Source organism: Homalodisca vitripennis, chromosome 1 (assembly GCF_021130785.1).
Source record: "Homalodisca vitripennis isolate AUS2020 chromosome 1, UT_GWSS_2.1, whole genome shotgun sequence".
Lineage (NCBI taxonomy): Eukaryota > Metazoa > Arthropoda > Insecta > Hemiptera > Cicadellidae > Homalodisca > Homalodisca vitripennis.
Window position 1 is genome coordinate 238377444 of NC_060207.1, and position 19296 is coordinate 238396739.

The window sequence follows — 19296 nt, forward strand, 5'->3', positions numbered from 1 at the left end:
CGGTAGACTATTGATATTGGTCATTATGCATTTATACTAACACTGATAATATTCATGCAGATTGTAATAGTAGCTATAGTTCGGGAAGGGGGGGAGGTTTATACTATGTTTTAAATAATATTTGTGCAACTGAATCTGGTATTAATAGTATGAACTCCTTAATATTGAAAATTGATAAACATCATTTTAAACTATGCTGCGCTTATAGATGACAGTAATTTTCTGAAAAAGATTTTATATATGAGTTAAACTATTTAAACTATTTATCTAATGATGTAATTATTGTAGGAGATATTAAATTAGAAATTGTATCAAACAACAGCTATTCAGATAATTTTATTATTTAAGCTCAATGAGAAGTTATGGGTTTCTTTCTTTAATAAATTAGCCGACAAGATCAGCCTTAAATTCTCAATCCTGAACAGACCATATTTTTTATCAGAAATAACAAAAATCTAGTGCAATCTTTGACATAGATCTTAGAGATCATTGTGTATTAGGCCTGAAACTAGAAACTGTTAATTTAAGTGTTTAAGGAAATTCTCTAGAAGTTTTAGTAAGAAACTCCATTATTGATTATTGTCACATTTCTAAAAATTTAAGTTCAGTTGGAGTGAAATATTTTTGATTAATAACGTTAATTTTGGTTTCAATCGATTACACCAAATTTTAAGTAATATTTTAAATATTAGTAAAATAGAATTGAATAAAAATAAAAACATTTAAAAGCCAAGATAAATTATTAGTCCGTGGATCTCAGAATAAATCGTTAAATAAAGTTAAAAATAAGTTTTATAATAAGTTGAAGAAAAACCTTACGCTAAATATTTTTAAAATTGTTACAAGTTGTCTTTTAATTTAAAACAAGAAATCGACTTTGCACAAAAGTGTTATTATAGTAATAACTTTAAAGATGTCAACGGTGATCCAGCTAGCCAATCAATAGTTAATAGTAATCAATAGTTTAACAGGAACAGGAGTAATATCAGTTTCCGATAAGATTTAATTAGAAGACGGGTCGATTATTAGTGAGCGACAATCTGTAGCAGATAAAATAAATAGTTATCTGGTCAATTTGGGCCAAACTGATAAAGATGTAGCTGACTTTCCGAGTGCGGCAGCAGAGCTGGGTCTTCACTTCAGACCCATATTTTTTCATATTACCCGTGGACGAAGCAGAAACAATTACGTTTATAAAAAAATCTAAAATATAATAAATCAACGATTTACGATTGTATTAACGTTAATTTTGTTACAATTGATGAAAACGTAGTCCCGCAGGTTCAGGACTTCTGCCTAACTTTTTCTTGTTTTTATAAATGTCCTTTTATTTAAACAATTTCACGGACACATTCAAGCTTTCGCTGATGATACAACCTTACTCTATTCACACTCTAGCGTAAATTTTCTTTGGAATGCAATTAATACTGATCTTCTAACTCTGAGTGAATGGTGTAATTTAAATAGAATGCAAGTCAACGTTAGTTAGACCAAATACATTAATTTTGCTTTTTTGACTTTTAAGTTCAATTGCCCTATAGGTTTTCAAAATTTTAATTGCTTACATAATAATTGTTGTGCGAACAAATAGAAAAAGTTGATAGTTTTAAATATTCATGTTAGTATTAAGGAGTGACTCTGGATGAAAAACTCACTTGGGTAAATAAAGCACATTTAAACTGTACAAAACCAAGTGAGACAGCCCATAAGAAAATTTTACTATTTGCGAAATTAATGTGATGAAAATTTACTCTGAACATTATATTTGGCAGTAATCCATTCACGTTTGCAATAAACTATAGTGTGTTTGGGGAGGGGGACTTTTAAAGTTCTCATTAATAAACTAAGAACAACACAAAATTTTTATATGAGAATTATATTAAAAAAAAGAATATTAAATGAGAGCTATTTTCCTCTGTTTAGATTGTTGAAAATATTACCAATACAGAATTTGCTTGTATTTAAAGTCTTCTTTTACATTTCCAGTGGTAATACTGGTGCTCAAAATTTATTTTACAACACAAGAAAGGCAAGTAATATTTTTTTACAACACCAAAAGGTACTAAAGGCGTATTAAAAAGATCATATCGTTTTTTGGAACCACACTTTTAACAACTTAAACTTAACAAGTGATATAAAGATTTGTGCTAAACAATTTTTTTAGATAATTAAAAACTTGGTTATTAAACTGCGAAGCTGTCTTAGATTGTTTATATAGGGTATTAAGTTAATTTATATTATACTAATTTAGTTTATTATAATTTATTTTATAATAGGGGGAGGTATTTTTATGTATCACCCTTTGTATTCATTTTAGTTTTTTCGTAAGCCATCTTATTAATTATTTTTGTTAATTGTAAAAGAAGTAATTCAGTTTGATTTATCACCACAACGTTGGCTGAGAACAATGTTTGTTTTTGTTGAAATAGGCTCAATCTTTAGTTGTTTACTTTTTGTTTATTTTGTATCCCTTGATAACAATTACTTGGAAAAGTGATAAGGTAATTTAAAGTAAAGTAAAGTAAAGATGTCTTATTTTACCAGGCGAAGTTAGGGCTAAGAAGCCCTCTCTAACACTTAACCTGGGGATCAACGGCTTAAAGGTGACTTCCGAACCAATGGTCGGGCAGGCGGCTGCTTGCAAAGACAGGATCGCTCAGCGGTCACCCATCCAAGCAGCAGCCACGCTCGACGTTGCTTGATCCGGTTATCTTGCGATAACCGTTGTGCCCGCTACACAGCGCCATTGGCAAATTCCTATTTTATTTATTTTTTTTGTAATTTTTTACTTTTAATATTATTTCGTATTACGTCTTTAACTGTGGAAATAAATTTGTTATTCATCATCATAAATAGAATTTATAGTATACCATATAATATCGAAAATAGAAACTTAGCGATGTATTAACAAATCAGTAGTCTACTGATATTGGACGTTTATAGTCATAAAATATAGTTTATAGTGTACCTTATCAGGAATTGAAGTTATTATAATATATTCAGAAGTGAATAGTCTAATAATACATCCATAGAGAATTTGTAGAGTAGTTTCACGGGAATTCAGTAGTGTGTAATAGGGTGGACCGGTATGGAACAATTCCCTGGGGTGCAGTTCTCGCCAACCACCCGCGGCCCAGTCTACATTATATCTGGGAGCGTTCCTCTAGTAATGTCATGTTCTACAGCATGTATACTGGTACCAAACTAGAGACTACATTACACAGTGGTAGAGAATATTGTTATGTCCAGAGCGTTCCTCTAGTAATGTCATGTTCTACAGCATGTATACTGGTACCAAACTAGAGACTACATTACACAGTGGTAGAGAATATTGTTATGTCCAGAGCGTTCCTCTAGTAATGTCATGTTCTACAACATGTATACTGGTACCAAACTAGAGACTACATTACACAGTGGTAGAGAATATTGTTATGTCCAGAGCGTTCCTCTAGTAATGTCATGTTCTACAGCATGTATACTGGTACCAAACTAGAGACTACATTACACAGTGGTAGAGAATATTGTTATGTCCAGAGCGTTCCTCTAGTAATGTCATGTTCTACAACATGTATACTGGTACCAAACTAGAGACTACATTACACAGTGGTAGAGAATATTGTTATGTCCAGAGCGTTCCTCTAGTAATGTCATGTTCTACAGCATGTATACTGGTACCAAACTAGAGACTACATTACACAGTGGTAGAGAATATTGTTATGTCCAGAGCGTTCCTCTAGTAATGTCATGTTCTACAACATGTATACTGGTACCAAACTAGAGACTACATTACACAGTGGTAGAGAATATTGTTATGTCCAGAGCGTTCCTCTAGTAATGTCATGTTCTACAACATGTATACTGGTACCAAACTAGAGACTACATTACACAGTGGTAGAGAATATTGTTATGTCCAGAGCGTTCCTCTAGTAATGTCATGTTCTACAACATGTATACTGGTACCAAACTAGAGACTACATTACACAGTGGTAGAGAATATTGTTATGTCCAGAGCGTTCCTCTAGTAATGTCATGTTCTACAACATGTATACTGGTACCAAACTAGAGACTACATTACACAGTGGTAGAGAATATTGTAATGTCTAGAGCGTTCCTTTAGTAATGTCATGTTCTACAGCACGTATACATGTATACTGGTACCAAACTAGAGACTACATTACACAGTGGTAGAGAATACTGTTATGTCCAGAGCGTTCCTCTAGTAATGTCATGTTCTACAGCATGTATTCATGTATACTGGTACCAAACTTACACAGTGGTTGAGAATATTGTTATGTCCAGAGTGTTCCTCTAGTAATGTCATGTTCTACAACATGTATACTGGTACCAAACTAGAGACTACATTACACAGTGGTAGAGAATATTGTTATGTCCAGAGCGTTCCTCTAGTAATGTCATGTTCTACAGCATGTATACTGGTACCAAACTAGAGACTATATTACACAGTGGTAGAGAATATTGTTATGTCCAGAGCGTTCCTCTAGTAATGTCATGTTCTACAGCATGTATACTGGTACCAAACTAGAGACTATATTACACAGTGGTAGAGAATATTGTTATGTCCAGAGCGTTCCTCTAGTAATGTCATGTTCTACAACATGTATACTGGTACCAAACTAGAGACTACATTACACAGTGGTAGAGAATATTGTTATGTCCAGAGCGTTCCTCTAGTAATGTCATGTTCTACAGCATGTATACTGGTACCAAACTAGAGACTATATTACATAGTGGTAGAGAATATTGTAATGTCCAGAGCGTTCCTCTAGTAATGTCATGTTCTACAGCATGTATACTGGTACCAAACTAGAGACTACATTACACAGTGGTAGAGAATATTGTAATGTCCAGAGCGTTCCTCTAGTAATGTCATGTTCTACAGCATGTATACTGGTACCAAACTAGAGACTACATTACTCAGTGGTAGAGAATATTGTTATGTCCAGAGCGTTCCTCTAGTAATGTCATGTTCTACAACATGTATACTGGTACCAAACTAGAGACTACATTACACAGTGGTAGAGAATATTGTTATGTCCAGAGCGTTCCTCTAGTAATGTCATGTTCTACAACATGTATACTGGTACCAAACTAGAGACTACATTACACAGTGGTAGAGAATATTGTTATGTCCAGAGCGTTCCTCTAGTAATGTCATGTTCTACAACATGTATACTGGTACCAAACTAGAGACTACATTACACAGTGGTAGAGAATATTGTTATGTCCAGAGCGTTCCTCTAGTAATGTCATGTTCTACAACATGTATACTGGTACCAAACTAGAGACTACATTACACAGTGGTAGAGAATATTGTTATGTCCAGAGCGTTCCTCTAGTAATGTCATGTTCTACAACATGTATAATGGTACCAAACTAGAGACTACATTACACAATGGTAGAGAATATTGTTATGTCCAGAGCGTTCCTCTAGTAATGTCATGTTCTACAACATGTATACTGATACCAAACTAGAGACTACATTACACAGTGGTAGAGAATATTGTAATGTCCAGAACGTTCCTCTAGTAATGTCATGTTCTACAACATGTATACTGGTACCAAACTAGAGACTACATTACACAGTGGTAGAGAATATTGTAATGTCCAGAGCGTTCCTCTAGTAATGTCATGTTCTACAACATGTATACTGGTACCAAACTAGAGACTACATTACACAATGGTAGAGAATATTGTTAATGTCCAGAGCGTTCCTCTAGTAATGTCATGTTCTACAACATGTATACTGGTACCAAACTAGAGACTACATTACACAGTGGTAGAGAATATTGTAATGTCCAGAGCGTTCCTCTAGTAATGTCATGTTCTACAACATGTATACTGGTACCAAACTAGAGACTACATTACACACAGATAGTAATGTCATGTTCTACAACATGTATACTGGTACCAAACTAGAGACTACATTACACTGTTATGTCCAGAGCGTTCCTCTAGTAATGTCATGTTCTCATGTATACTGGTTGACATTCATGTTCCTCTAGTAACATGCATGTATACTGTCATACACATTTTACCAGTAGTAGAAATTGATAGTCCAGAGTGTTCCTCTAGTAATCTGTCATACTAAACATGTTGGTACCACTGGTACCAAACTAGAGACTACATTACACAGTGGTAGAGAATATTGTTATGTCCAGAGCGTTCCTCTAGTAATGTCATGTTCTACAGCATGTATACTGGTACCAAACTAGAGACTATATTACACAGTGGTAGAGAATATTGTTATGTCCAGAGCGTTCCTCTAGTAATGTCATGTTCTACAGCATGGATACTGGTACCAAACTAGAGACTATATTACACAGTGGTAGAGAATATTGTTATGTCCAGAGTGTTCCTCTAGTAATGTCATGTTCTACAACATGTATACTGGTACCAAACTAGAGACTACATTACACAGTGGTAGAGAATATTGTTATGTCCAGAGCGTTCCTCTAGTAATGTCATGTTCTACAGCATGTATACTGGTACCAAACTAGAGACTATATTACATAGTGGTAGAGAATATTGTAATGTCCAGAGCGTTCCTCTAGTAATGTCATGTTCTACAGCATGTATACTGGTACCAAACTAGAGACTACATTACACAGTGGTAGAGAAAATTGTAATGTCCAGAGCGTTCCTCTAGTAATGTCATGTTCTACAGCATGTATACATGTATACTGGTACCAAACTAGAGACTACATTACACAGTGGTAGAGAATATTGTAATGTCCAGAGCGTTCCTCTAGTAATGTCATGTTCTACAACATGTATACTGGTACCAAACTAGAGACTACATTACACAGTGGTAGAGAATATTGTAATGTCCAAAACGATCATCTCGTAAGGAGAGTCGGCACCTTTTATAAATGCAATTTAATAAAATAGGGCGTCTCCATTACTATATGAGCTATCTGCCCCAAATTTTTACCACTTCCCAATTACACTATTCTTGACCTAAATGTACCAAAAATGCACCAAAGAAATTTAAACTTACTTATAAAATAGAATTTTATTTTCATAACGTGTACGAATACCCAGTGTAACAGCCCATTAGACTCTATTCAAAAAAGCAGAGGTTTAATTTATCGTACAATTTATTAATTAGATATAAAAAGTATATACTTTTAAATAATAATAAATTACGTTTATACATTTTTTATATAATTGCGTTGTACTTTTGAATACTATTAATTATATCAAAGCATTTACAAAACTGTGTGTTTATTAGAGGAAATATTCAGTATTTTAAGCGTTACAAATACTGAAACACCGATTTTAAGTATCAAGTATTTAAAGCCTTACAAATACTAATACTGATTTACAGTATCTAGTATTTTAAACGTTACCTGTAAGAAAATAATGATTTCAAGTATCCAGTATCTAAAGCAGTTACAAATATTGAAATATTGATTTACAGTATCTAGTATTTTAAACGTTACCAGTACGGAAATACTGATTTCAAGTATCCAGTATCTAAAGCGTTACAAATATTGAAATATTGATTTAGAGTATCTAGTATTTTAAACGTTACCAGTACGGAAATACCAATTTCAAGTATCTAGTATTTAAAGCGTTACAAATATTGAAATATTGATGTAGAGTATCTAGTATTTTAAACGTTACCAGTACGGAAATACCAATTTCAAGTATCCAGTATTTAAAGCGTTACAAATATTGAAATATTGATTTAGAGTATCTAGTATTTTAAACGTTACCAGTACGGAAATACCAATTTCAAGTATCCAGTATCTAAAGCGTTACAAATAGGCTACTGAAATACTGATTTAGAGTATCTAGTATTTTAAACGTTACCAGTACGGAAATACCAATTTCAAGTATCCAGTATTTAAAACGTTACAAATATTGAAATATTGATTTAGAGTATCCAGTATTTTAAACGTTACCAGTACCGAAATACCAATTTCAAGTATTCAGTATTTAAAGCGTTACAAATATTGAAATATTGATTTAGAGTATCCAGTATTTTAAACGTTACCAGTACCGAAATACCAATTTCAAGTATCCAGTATTTAAAGCGTTACAAATATTGAAATGTTGATTTAGAGTATCCAGTATTTTAAACGTTGCCAGTACGGAAATACCAATTTCAAGTATCCAGTATTTAAACGTTACCAGTACGGAAATACCGATTTGAAGCATCCAGTATTTAAAGCCTTACGAATACTGATTTAGAGTATCCAGTATTTAAAGCGTTACAAATACTGAAAAACTGTTTTAGAGTATCTAGTATTTAAAGCGCTACCAGTGTGGAAATACTGATTTCAAGTATCCAGTATTTGTACTCAGTATCGCCGAGTAACGGTATAAGAAGTAACGGTTACAGGTATGTACTGATTTAGCCCATCTGTAGACTAACTGAGATAACGGTAGGCTAGACGAGACCTACTAGTTTAGCTCAGAAGGTTCTCGTTGATTCTACAAGAGCGGATGTTTGAAGTCGCCGCGCTAAATTTAATTGCACGCAAAATCAACAGCGCTTGACATTGTTGTCAATGCAGTATATTTACATTTAGGTTAGTAAACGTTTGGAAATAGCTTTATTTGAAACATAATGTGATGGCGCCTGCTTATAGCTATCCAGATATAGTTTACAAACCATATTTTGAACTAACGAGCTCTTAGAGTCGCTATTGACTTGTCATGAAAAGTGTAACAACTTGTGGTTTACCGATGTTTTTGGCAAATTTAAGTACTAATTAAGTTAATTACACGACTATATTAATTGGCTGAGCGCTAGCGAAGCCCAAAAGTCGTGGGACTGGATAAATTTTATTTTTGTCTGTCTATCCTCTGTCTATCCGCATGACATCTTGATAAGGAACTGACTTATAGATTTGAAATTTTGCATGAAGATTTTTACATAGATGTCTGATGATGCATGTCAATGCAAGAGATTTGGCTGAGCGGTAGCGAATGCCTTTACATGGGTAATCGTGAGGGTAACGAGAAAATAGTAGAATGAATATACTTGTAAACAGAGTACATTCATTTTAACACATGTAGCGGTACTAACCCACATACAAAATATATCTTTTGGCAAATTGGTGTAGGTTTGTAGACTTTTGTTATCATTTAAACACTGCTATGATATTTTATCCATCCACTTTATATTTGTCATGAAACTTGATTTATACATAGACAAGTCTATGTCCGACCATGGAATTTGGCTGAGCGTAATTGAAGCATATTACCATAGATTAAAGCATACTAACAGGGTCTATGCTATTATTCAGAAGGCTGGCACAATTTTTTTGTCTGCCGGGGAATGCAAACATTTTTTTCGGTACGATTGTCTGTCTGTCTATCTGTCTGAAGGACGTCTCGAGATGAAATGAGCTACAGACTTGAACATTTTCATGCTACCCCAGCAAAAAGTATTGTATACCTTGTAATGTACAAGAGCTGTCAAGTCTCTAAGAAATTTCTCGGCCGTGACTGAAAATATATACTCTTTCAGCGAGACATGTTCACAATTTGTAAATAGTTACGATACTAAAAACACTTCCTAAGCTAATTACATAGGTTCCATCATATAATCACAGTAAAAATCTTCGCAACACGGAAAGAGATATAAAATAAAACACACGGAAACTTTTCAAATTAAGAATTTTTATTTCAATTTGATAACTTTTCATTTGCTTTTAAAACTTGGACAGTGGTTAAGTTGAATCGTATAACTTGTGTTGGACGAACTTAGCTTTCACTGAAGCAACGAAAATAACATAAAAGAGACCCACTTCAAATACTTCTGAAGTGGCCGACTAACTTTCCCCACTTCTGGCTTGGTGGTAATTGAAAATACATAAACTAACCACGCTTTGATGCTAAATGTAATATGGGGAAGAAATTACACAAACACGTTTTATGTTAGAATTCAAACGTCATATTTTATTTTATTACTTATAAAATTGCTTTTTAAAAGAGAATTGCACAATGTGATTAAATGTCTTTGTGGAGAATGTTTTACAATTATGTCTGAAATGCTATTTGAGAGGCAATAAAAACAAATTGTTATTTGAATTCAAGTACTCAAAGTAAAGGTAAATGACAAATAAAGATTCACAAGCTTTGACTGTGTAAACCTTTTTAATTAAATTTTAATTATAGTTAGTTCCACTATTCGCATTATTAGTTATTATTATTTGTTTTGCTGACTGTAAGCTCAACTGATAACACTGAATAGAATTTATCAATCTGCTCAACCAAGTTTCCTAGTATAGCCTCCTAGTTTCCGCCTTGATCATGGTGTGGTGTCTATGTTATGTATTACTAATTAAATACAAATGTTTTGGTTAAATTATGTTAATTTAATTTCAATACTAGATTAACTTAGATGCATACAGGCGAGATACACGTATTTGTTTACTATAGTTATTATATTGCGAAATTGAGTTTAATTAAAAATTATAGATCAAAGATGTAGTAATTATGATATTTATGAACTCATTAAAATTAATCTAAACATATCCACATTCAAGGTTTTTGAAGAAGGTGGGATTTTGAATGAAAGGTGATTACATAATTTTACAACATTTTAAATTAACTTATTGTATTAAATTTTTTGTTTAAAGTTAGTAATTGAAAGTGGAAGGCTTGAAAGGATAACAGGATTTCGGACATTTGCCATCGTTACAGGTTACAAAAAGGTATGACACAACGTTTCGAGGATTAGGATCTATCCTCTTCGTCAGGTTGGGAAGGTGTTCTGTTCGTTATTTTTGTATGTACTAATACCTCTCCAACTGACGAAGATGATAGATTTCCAATCCTCGAAACGTTGTGGTATACCTTATATAACCTGTAGCAATGGCAAATGTTCGAAATCCTGTTATCAATGTATTAGTTTTAAAAAGGTCAATAACGTTTTTGGTCTTACCTAAGGATGTTTTCAAACAATGTAAACGAGCGTGGAATTGAAGACAACACCGTTTACGGTAGAAACTCAAAGGGTATTGAATAACACTTTTGTACTGACACTACAATCGAGGAGACGGTGCGCGCGATGAGTCAGCCTGCGAACACGGACGGACACTAGACTAGGAGCGGACTGGGTCTCCGCCTACGGACCCAACGCCCAACGCCCAACCGCCTCTCCGCGGACCTGCGGTGAATCAGCGGGACGTGGGCTCCTGTAATGGATCTGCCGTCTGGTACGGCGGCGCTGCAGAAGCCAACTCCACACAATACTCTCACAGTCTTGAAATAAATTTGGTACTTTGGTACTTTGCCGAAGGGCAATGTTTTTGAGAAAGTTTTTCTTACCCAGTTCCTAAAAACTGTATTATTAGAAATAACAGACTGTATTGTTAACTGTGTTATTAACTGTGAAAATTACACGTCATTATGATGATCGCTTCTTGTTTCTTGACACCAAAAGGAAGCGATATAGGCGAGAAGGAGGCCACTCTGTCCTTATCTTTTACTTGTTTCGATGCGATAAAGTAGGTTTAGATGAGGTTATCATTAATAACTTATTGTACTGAAGTTACAGATAACCATTACGAGGACTCAAGTGATCTGAGATTGAATGTGGGTACTATCTGGACTGTAGGGATGATTTTTTCTTCTCACGCCAGAAGTTCAAGATATAATCATTATATATATTATACAAGTTAATTTAATTTTTAAATCAAACTAACATAATTTAACAAAACAATATAGTGTTTAATTAGTAATACAGAACATAAAAGCCACACAATGATCAATCAGATGTTCTGTTCGTTATATTTGTATGTACAGTGCAATCTCGCTAATCCGGCAGTATATCGGGATTGGTAGTGTCGGATTACCGAAATTTCCGAATTAATACAGTTTCTCATGGTGTTCGCAGTCAAAAACTTTGGAAAGGTCGAGAAATACGCTAAGCACGTACTCTCGTCTCTCCAAACCATCGACAACATTTCCTACAAAATTATTTATTGCATCAATTGTGGATTTATTTTTTCTAAATCCAAATTGTTATGGATGTATGGGTAAAAACGTACGAATACAAATGTAAATTGAAATTTATTAGAAACAAGTTAAAGTATAGTTTAACATAAGTAGAACGCAAAAGTACGATTGGAAAATAACTAAATACACAATAAAACGTAATAAACAAACAGTACAGTATGCCTAATCTGGCTGTGAAATAAACAACGGAAGGGCATTGACCCGACCCGTCATCGCTCGCACAGTGCCGGATTACTGGACGTGCCGTATTAGCGCACGGCCGGATTATAGAGACTGCACTGTATTAATATCTCTCCCACCTGACGAAGAGGATGGATTCCAATCTTCGAAACGTTACTTTTAATAACCTGTAACGATGGCAAATGTCCGAAACCCTGTTATCCTTTCAAGCCTTCCATCGTGAATTACTAACTTTAAACAAAAGATTAATACAATAAGTTAATTTAAAGTGTTGTAGAATTATGTAATCGCCTTTCACTGAAAATCCTAATTTCTTCAAAAACTTGAATGTGTAGATGATTAGATAATTTTAATTAGTTCACAAATATCATAATTACTATTTCTTTGATCGAGAATTTTTTTAATTGAACTCAATTTCACAGTATGATAATTATAGCAAACAAATGCGTGTATCACGCTGGTATAAATCTAATTTAACTTGGAAGTTAATTTAGTTTTGAAATTAAACTAACATAATTAAAAAAAACTAAATAGTATTTAATTAGTAATACAGAACATAGAAACCACACCACGATAAATAGTTCATAAATATCATAATTAATATTTATTTGATCGATAATTTTAAAATTTAACTCAGTTTCTCAGTATAATAACTATAGCAAATAAATACGTGTATCTCGATGGTATAAATCTAATTTAACTTGGAAATTAATTAAAAAAAAAAAATTAAACTTACATAATTTAACAAAACAAAATGGTATTTGATTAGTAACACAGAACATAGAAACCACACCATGATCAAAGCGGAAACTAGTAGGCTTTACTAGGAAACTTGGTTAAGCAGATTGATAAATTCTATTCAGTGTTATCAGTTTAGAATACAGTCAGCAAAACAAATAATAATAACTAATAATGCGAATAATGTTAGTGGAACTAACTGTAATTAAAGTTCAGTTAAAAATTTTACACAATCGATGGCAAATGTCCGAAATCCTGTTATCCTATCAAGCCTTCCACTTTCAATTACTAACTTTAAACAAAAAATTAATACAATGAGTAAATTTAAATTTTTGTAATATTATGTAATCGCCTTTCATTCAAAATCCCACCTTCTTAAAGAACCTTGAATGTGGATATGATTAGATTAATTTTAATGAGTTAATAAATATCATAATTACTACATCTTTGATCTATCACTTTTAATTAAACTCAATTTTCGCAATATAATAACTATAGTAAAACAAATACGTGTATCTCGCCTGTATACATCTAAGTTAATCTAGTATTTAAATTAAACTAACATAATTTAACCAAAACATTAGTATTTAATTAGTAATACATAACATAGAAACCACACCATGATCAAAGCGGAAATTAGGAGGCTATACTAGGAAACTTGGTTGAGCAGATTGATAAATTCTATTCATTGTTATCAGTTGAGAATACAGTCAGCAAAACAAATAATAATAACTAATAATGCGAATAGTGGAACTAACTATAATTAAAATTGAATTAAAAAGGTTTACACAGTCAAAGCTTGTGAATCTTTATTTGTCATTTACCTTTACTTTGAATACTTGAATTCAAATAACAATTTGTTTTTATTGCCTCTCAAATAGCATTTCAGACATAATTGTAAAACATTCTCCACAAAGACATTTAATCACATTGTGCAATTCTCTTTTAAAAAGCAATTTTATAAGTAATTCAATAAAATATAACGTTTGAATTCTAACATAAAACGTGTTTGTGTAATTTCTTCCCCATATTACATTTAGCATCAAAGCGTGGTTAGTTTATGTATTTTCAATTACCACCAAGCCAGAAGTGGGGAAAGTTAGTCGGCCACTTCAGAAGTATTTGAAGTGGGTCTCTTTTATGTTATTTTCGTTGCTTCAGTGAAAGCTAAGTTCGTCCAACACAAGTTATACAATTCAACTTAACCACTGTCCAAGTTTTAAAAGCAAATGAAAAGTTATCAAATTGAAATAAAAATCTTAATTTGAAAAGTTTCCGCGTGTTTTATTTTATATCTCTTTCCGTGTTGTGAAGATTTTTATTGTGATTATATGATGAACCCTATGTAATTGGCTTAATAATGGTTTTTCGTATCGTAACTAGTTACAAATCGTAAATATGTATATATAGATCCGGGTTCGACTCCCGGCGGAGGAAGTACTTTTAGTGATTCAATGTTTATTGAAATTATATATATATATATATATATATATATATATATATATATATATATATATATATATATACACGTTTGGCACTCAAAGCTTGTGAAAGTGTATCTTTAAAGTGGTCTTGCTTGCTGATGTGTTAACAGATTTCGTTGAAACAAGTACTGTTGGAATTGTAATGAAACTGCTCAAATAGTTGGTGTCTAGTAAATTGTTTATAACTATATTGATTTTTTTTTATTTGACATTAAAAATTTTCAACAGACGCCATTTTGTTAATATTACAGAGAATAACACAATTATTTTTAAAAATTTTCCTCTTATCTATTGAAACCAAAGTGCCAAATTTGGTTTCTTTAGCTTAATTAGTTGTAGAGATAATAATCCTTTCTAAAAAATACAACATGGTGGCTAGCAGCTAAACGACACATTTCTCTATCTATGTTTTTGTGACATTTTGTAGCTTGAAATGATGAATAATATCACCCACAACAGTTTGTCAAACCCTTTTGTGAACACCCTGTATATATATATATATATATATATATATATATATATATATATCTCAAACCCTGTATATATATATATATCAAACCCTGTATATATATATAAAATCGCAGTCTCTTTCAAACATCTATAGGTATTATAATAAATCATGTGACTACGTATATAAGTCAATAATTAAAAGGTTAGTGTACGGTTTATTAACAAAAATTAAATTATTAAGTTGTTTAAAATATAGAAAACCACAAAGCTAGGTTGTATAACTCCCCTTTTTAGGGTTCTAAAAGTACAAGAATGATTTACAAAAAATCCCACACAGAAAAAAGTGTTATGGTACCGTACATAAGAGAGATCATCGAAATTGACGAAACGGTTGATGCCTTATTAATACAAATGAAAGATAATTGAGCAATTATAGGTCCCAATTAATGCAATTTTTCTGTAACTTTCAGTGAAACGTTTTGGAAATGTGGATAATATTTAATTTATATTCGTATTTGTCACCCGATTCTAGAAAAAAACAACAACATTTTAAGTATTATTTTATACGGTATGCCATACAACGTTTCTTAATGTTTCAGTTAAATGGCTTAAACGACGATAATTTTGAAATAAGCTACTTGTAGATGGACTGGAAGAATGGTGAAGCACGATGAACGCTCCCTGTAGGGTGCTTGGAGTGGCTCTCTCACGAGTTCACCGTCTCGGAGAGTTTCCTCTGGGGGCTGCTTTCCACCTTTCTTCAACAGGCTGACTACAAAGTCTACAGAGAATTCCCACTGCGATTTATATATTCGAGAAAAACGTTTCGAGAAGATAGACAACCTAAATTGAACAATAAAACTATTAAGACAACATTAAGTAGATAGTTTAAATGTTTAAATGATACGCTCACGCAAACGTTCATGTAGTACGTTTCCAACTAATCACACCAGGGGCGTCACTAACGGATGACCCGGGAGGGGCAAGCCGATAAGAGAATGAGAAAAGTATGATATTGGTCGACAGATTCTGTTTTTATTTTTTGACCACTTCAATGACCAGGCATGTCAAAGACTTAGGACCAAGTCTTTACGTTAGGTAACTTTTTAGAATCTCTAGGGTGGGGGGGCAGTAGTACCCCCCTTGGCTACGCCCTTAATTCGCACAGATATTTCCCATATTAAAGGAATTATTGATACAATTGGTTGTTTATTACGGAGGGGCAATGTCAAAACAGTATTCTAGCAGGCTCAAAGATTGAAGAACCGTTTGAGACCAGTGAAAGACAAGATCTCACTGTGACTATGCCTGTAGTCTTCAAAATGTAGTTTAACTAAATCTACATTGGAGAAACAAAGCTGTGATATCTACCCTACTTAGTTACAAAAACGGTAAAATCGATCACAGTGGAACACACAATTGAATTTGACAAAACAAAATGATTGTGGCAATTTCCAAGTATTATTCAAGGACGATAAGATAAACGTTATAATCAAGAAAGAAAATAGCGTTAACGAAGAAGATAGCGTCACATTGTCTAAATGCTGTTGACAGTGATGCAGAGGCCATGTTGATAAAAGTTGGTCTTATTGGTTATGCTTCAGCCAATCACGGAATAGTTCTGCCCCCTTCAAATCATCTGTACAGGTGTATGTGCATTATTGGAAGTAGTAAGTTTTATATCCACAGCGAACTCGAGATATGTCAGGAATTTAAATGTGTTAGCAGTGTGAAAACTTAGATGTTTAATGTTTAAGCACCGGCTTCTTAGTCTTAAAAAGTACAAAGTACGTCGCCTTAATATTAGTTCATAAATTATCATAATTAAATTTTCCAATTTATTTCAAAAAGTCAAAACAAACCCAACTATAAAATGTAACTGTATTTATTAAACGGATTAGGTAGTACAGTAGTTCAGCACTAGTACAGTAAGAGCGTGCGTGCGCGCGTGTGTGTGGTGGTACAAACATAAAATTCAAAATAAACAAACAAACGTAAACACTTTGAACTATGATAACACAATAAATTGTCATCTCCACAAGGAATGATCGGAACGATATGCAAAGGATTAATTACTTTGAAAATTGTGATCAAAGCAGAAGCGAAAAAGTTTTAACATCCTTTAGGCTTATTATGAGTCGGAAAAGATCAAAGTAGCGGTTGAATTCAGTATTTCCAATCATTAGTTAGAGGGAAAAGTTCCTGCGTTCAAGTCAAAGCTCTTTGAGAGAGAAAGAGAAAGAGAGTTTCAATTGTAATGTTTCAAGAACCGTTGGAAATAAATAAAAAACAGGAGGTTCAACTATTTGTGTGTCTTAAACAGTTTAGATAAATGGACATATTTTTTTTTGTTTTCCATTTAGTTAATTTAGAATATGGCATGGAATAAATTGCAGATACGAAGATATGATGTATTAAAACATTTTTAAGAAGTGCTCAATGAGAAATTTAGTGTAGGCAATGAGTATCCTTTGGGCCTTCAAATTTTCTACACAAAACATTCTTATTTGATGATGATGATGTGTAAATGCAATACAGATTTAACTTTCACGGATTACCATCTCGAGATACAAAGAACATCCATCAATACATCACCGTTTCCTGACCCATATTCTGAAAGGAACTATAGAGAGAGGTTTTCACGTCATGCAAGCATGTTCCAGTTTTGCCCACTCCATCGGCCTTGCTGTCATTCATCAACCTCGCCTGCCCACGCCATCTCTCCGGCGGCACTGCCTCACGTCCGGTCTGCAAATTATTACCATTTCCCTTTCTTCCGTTCTCCCAAGGATATATAACCCTTTTAAATACAAACTAATCAGATCATTTAAAGTTTTATTAGGTTTACAATCGATCAACTTTTGTATTAAAAACCATAATAGGCACTAAACTGTACTTAGGTTTATTCAGTCAAGAGGTTGTTTACAAATTCTTACCATCATTTATGTTTTTCATTTCACACCCTGACGAAAAATCGTTAACCCAATTCACAGTAATGCACTTCCACAGATGAGTGGAGGGGAGCAGAGCCTTATCGTGATTGGACGAAACTCAACTAATCTCTGACCTATCAACAACCAATACAGGCTGCCAGGTTTTCGATAACCTAATGTTGTCTTCTTCGTTGAAGTTATTTTCATTCTTGGATACTTCTAAGGCCTTTCAGCAATTTTTTGACGAAAATCCTAAACAATAAACATAACAGCAGTCACATGAACTTAAGAATTAAGATTTATCCAAAGTGAATAAATTACCAAAATACATTTAAACGATTAGTAACAATGAGCTATCATAAAAAGTTCTAAAAACGTCACGATTTATTTATGGAAGCACCGAAACTTTTGTACAGAATCAATAGGTCACCCTACCACTTGACTCTCATCTGGAAACTCGAGGCTGTCCAGAGGAGGTTCTTAAGGCTGGTGGGAACGAGGCAGGGACATCAATTCAGGGAAGTTCCTCTCGCGGATCTGCAGAACGAGCTACTCCTACCAGATCTCCTAGCCAGACGAAAGGCTGCAGATGTCCTGTTCCTTGCCAAATTGCTGAATGGTCTGCTTGATTGTCCTTCTCTCCTCGCATAAGTGGATATCCGCATTCCTTCAGCTACTCGGTCGCGTGATCTGTTCGGCAGGCGTTACTCTCGGCGTGATTATGACTTTCATGGTCCCCTCGCCCGAATGATGAGACTGGGAAATAACTTCTGCCACCTTGTCGATCTTTTTCACGACAGTGTTTCGACCATCCGGGGAAGAGTGCTGGCATCCCTCCGCGGTCCTGTGTAGATACACAATTTCTAATCTTCACATGTTGTATGGTAATTTATTTCATTGTTATGCTTGTTACCCCTCATATTGATTGTTGTGTTCCTGAATAGTTTACTGCTTTGTTGTTATGTATTATGCCGTTTGTTGTTACTATTTACTTGTATTATTAATTGTTATATTTAATAATTTATGTTGTTGTTTTTGTTAGATTGTTATCACTGTCAACTTTATTGTTATTTAACTCATTGTTTCTTTCTTTCAGTTGACATTTAAATATTTATATATGTATACTACCCGCTTGTACTTTGGCTTGTTTGCCGTTGGAATGTAATAAAAAATGATAAAAATGATGAGGTGTTCTAGAAGGCTGTCAATAGTCGTAGGTGGTTGGTAGACGAATGCAGACATATTGTGACATGTAGTCTTTAGTTCAGTTTTAATGATTAGTGTTGGGTATAGTTCTTTATTAAGTGCATGTTTTAAAGTTAGCGAAGTTAACACACCAATATGGTGGTTGTGGTTCCTGATTTCGGCGTGTCACAACGCTTTGGTACGATTTGTTTATTTTAACCTAGTTTGTAATTATGTATTAGGTTAGTTATTTACCTGAAGAAGAGATCAGATTGCAGATCTTGAAACGTAGTGTTACTGATTTTTTTCACTGAACGATGGCAAAAAAC

At 33.5% G+C, this 19296-nt stretch overlaps 1 protein-coding gene across 1 annotated transcript in view; it reads right to left on the bottom strand.

Annotated features, from left to right (window-relative positions):
- The window catches only part of LOC124353203 (zinc finger C2HC domain-containing protein 1B-like), a 30213-nt gene extending 19129 nt beyond the window's left edge, over window positions 1-11084 (bottom strand). The window contains exon 1 of the mRNA XM_046803094.1: window positions 10922-11084. The gene's annotated coding sequence lies outside the window, so the exon portion shown is untranslated. The remainder of the gene's footprint in view (window positions 1-10921) is intronic.
- Between the last annotated feature and the right edge of the window lie 8212 nt (window positions 11085-19296).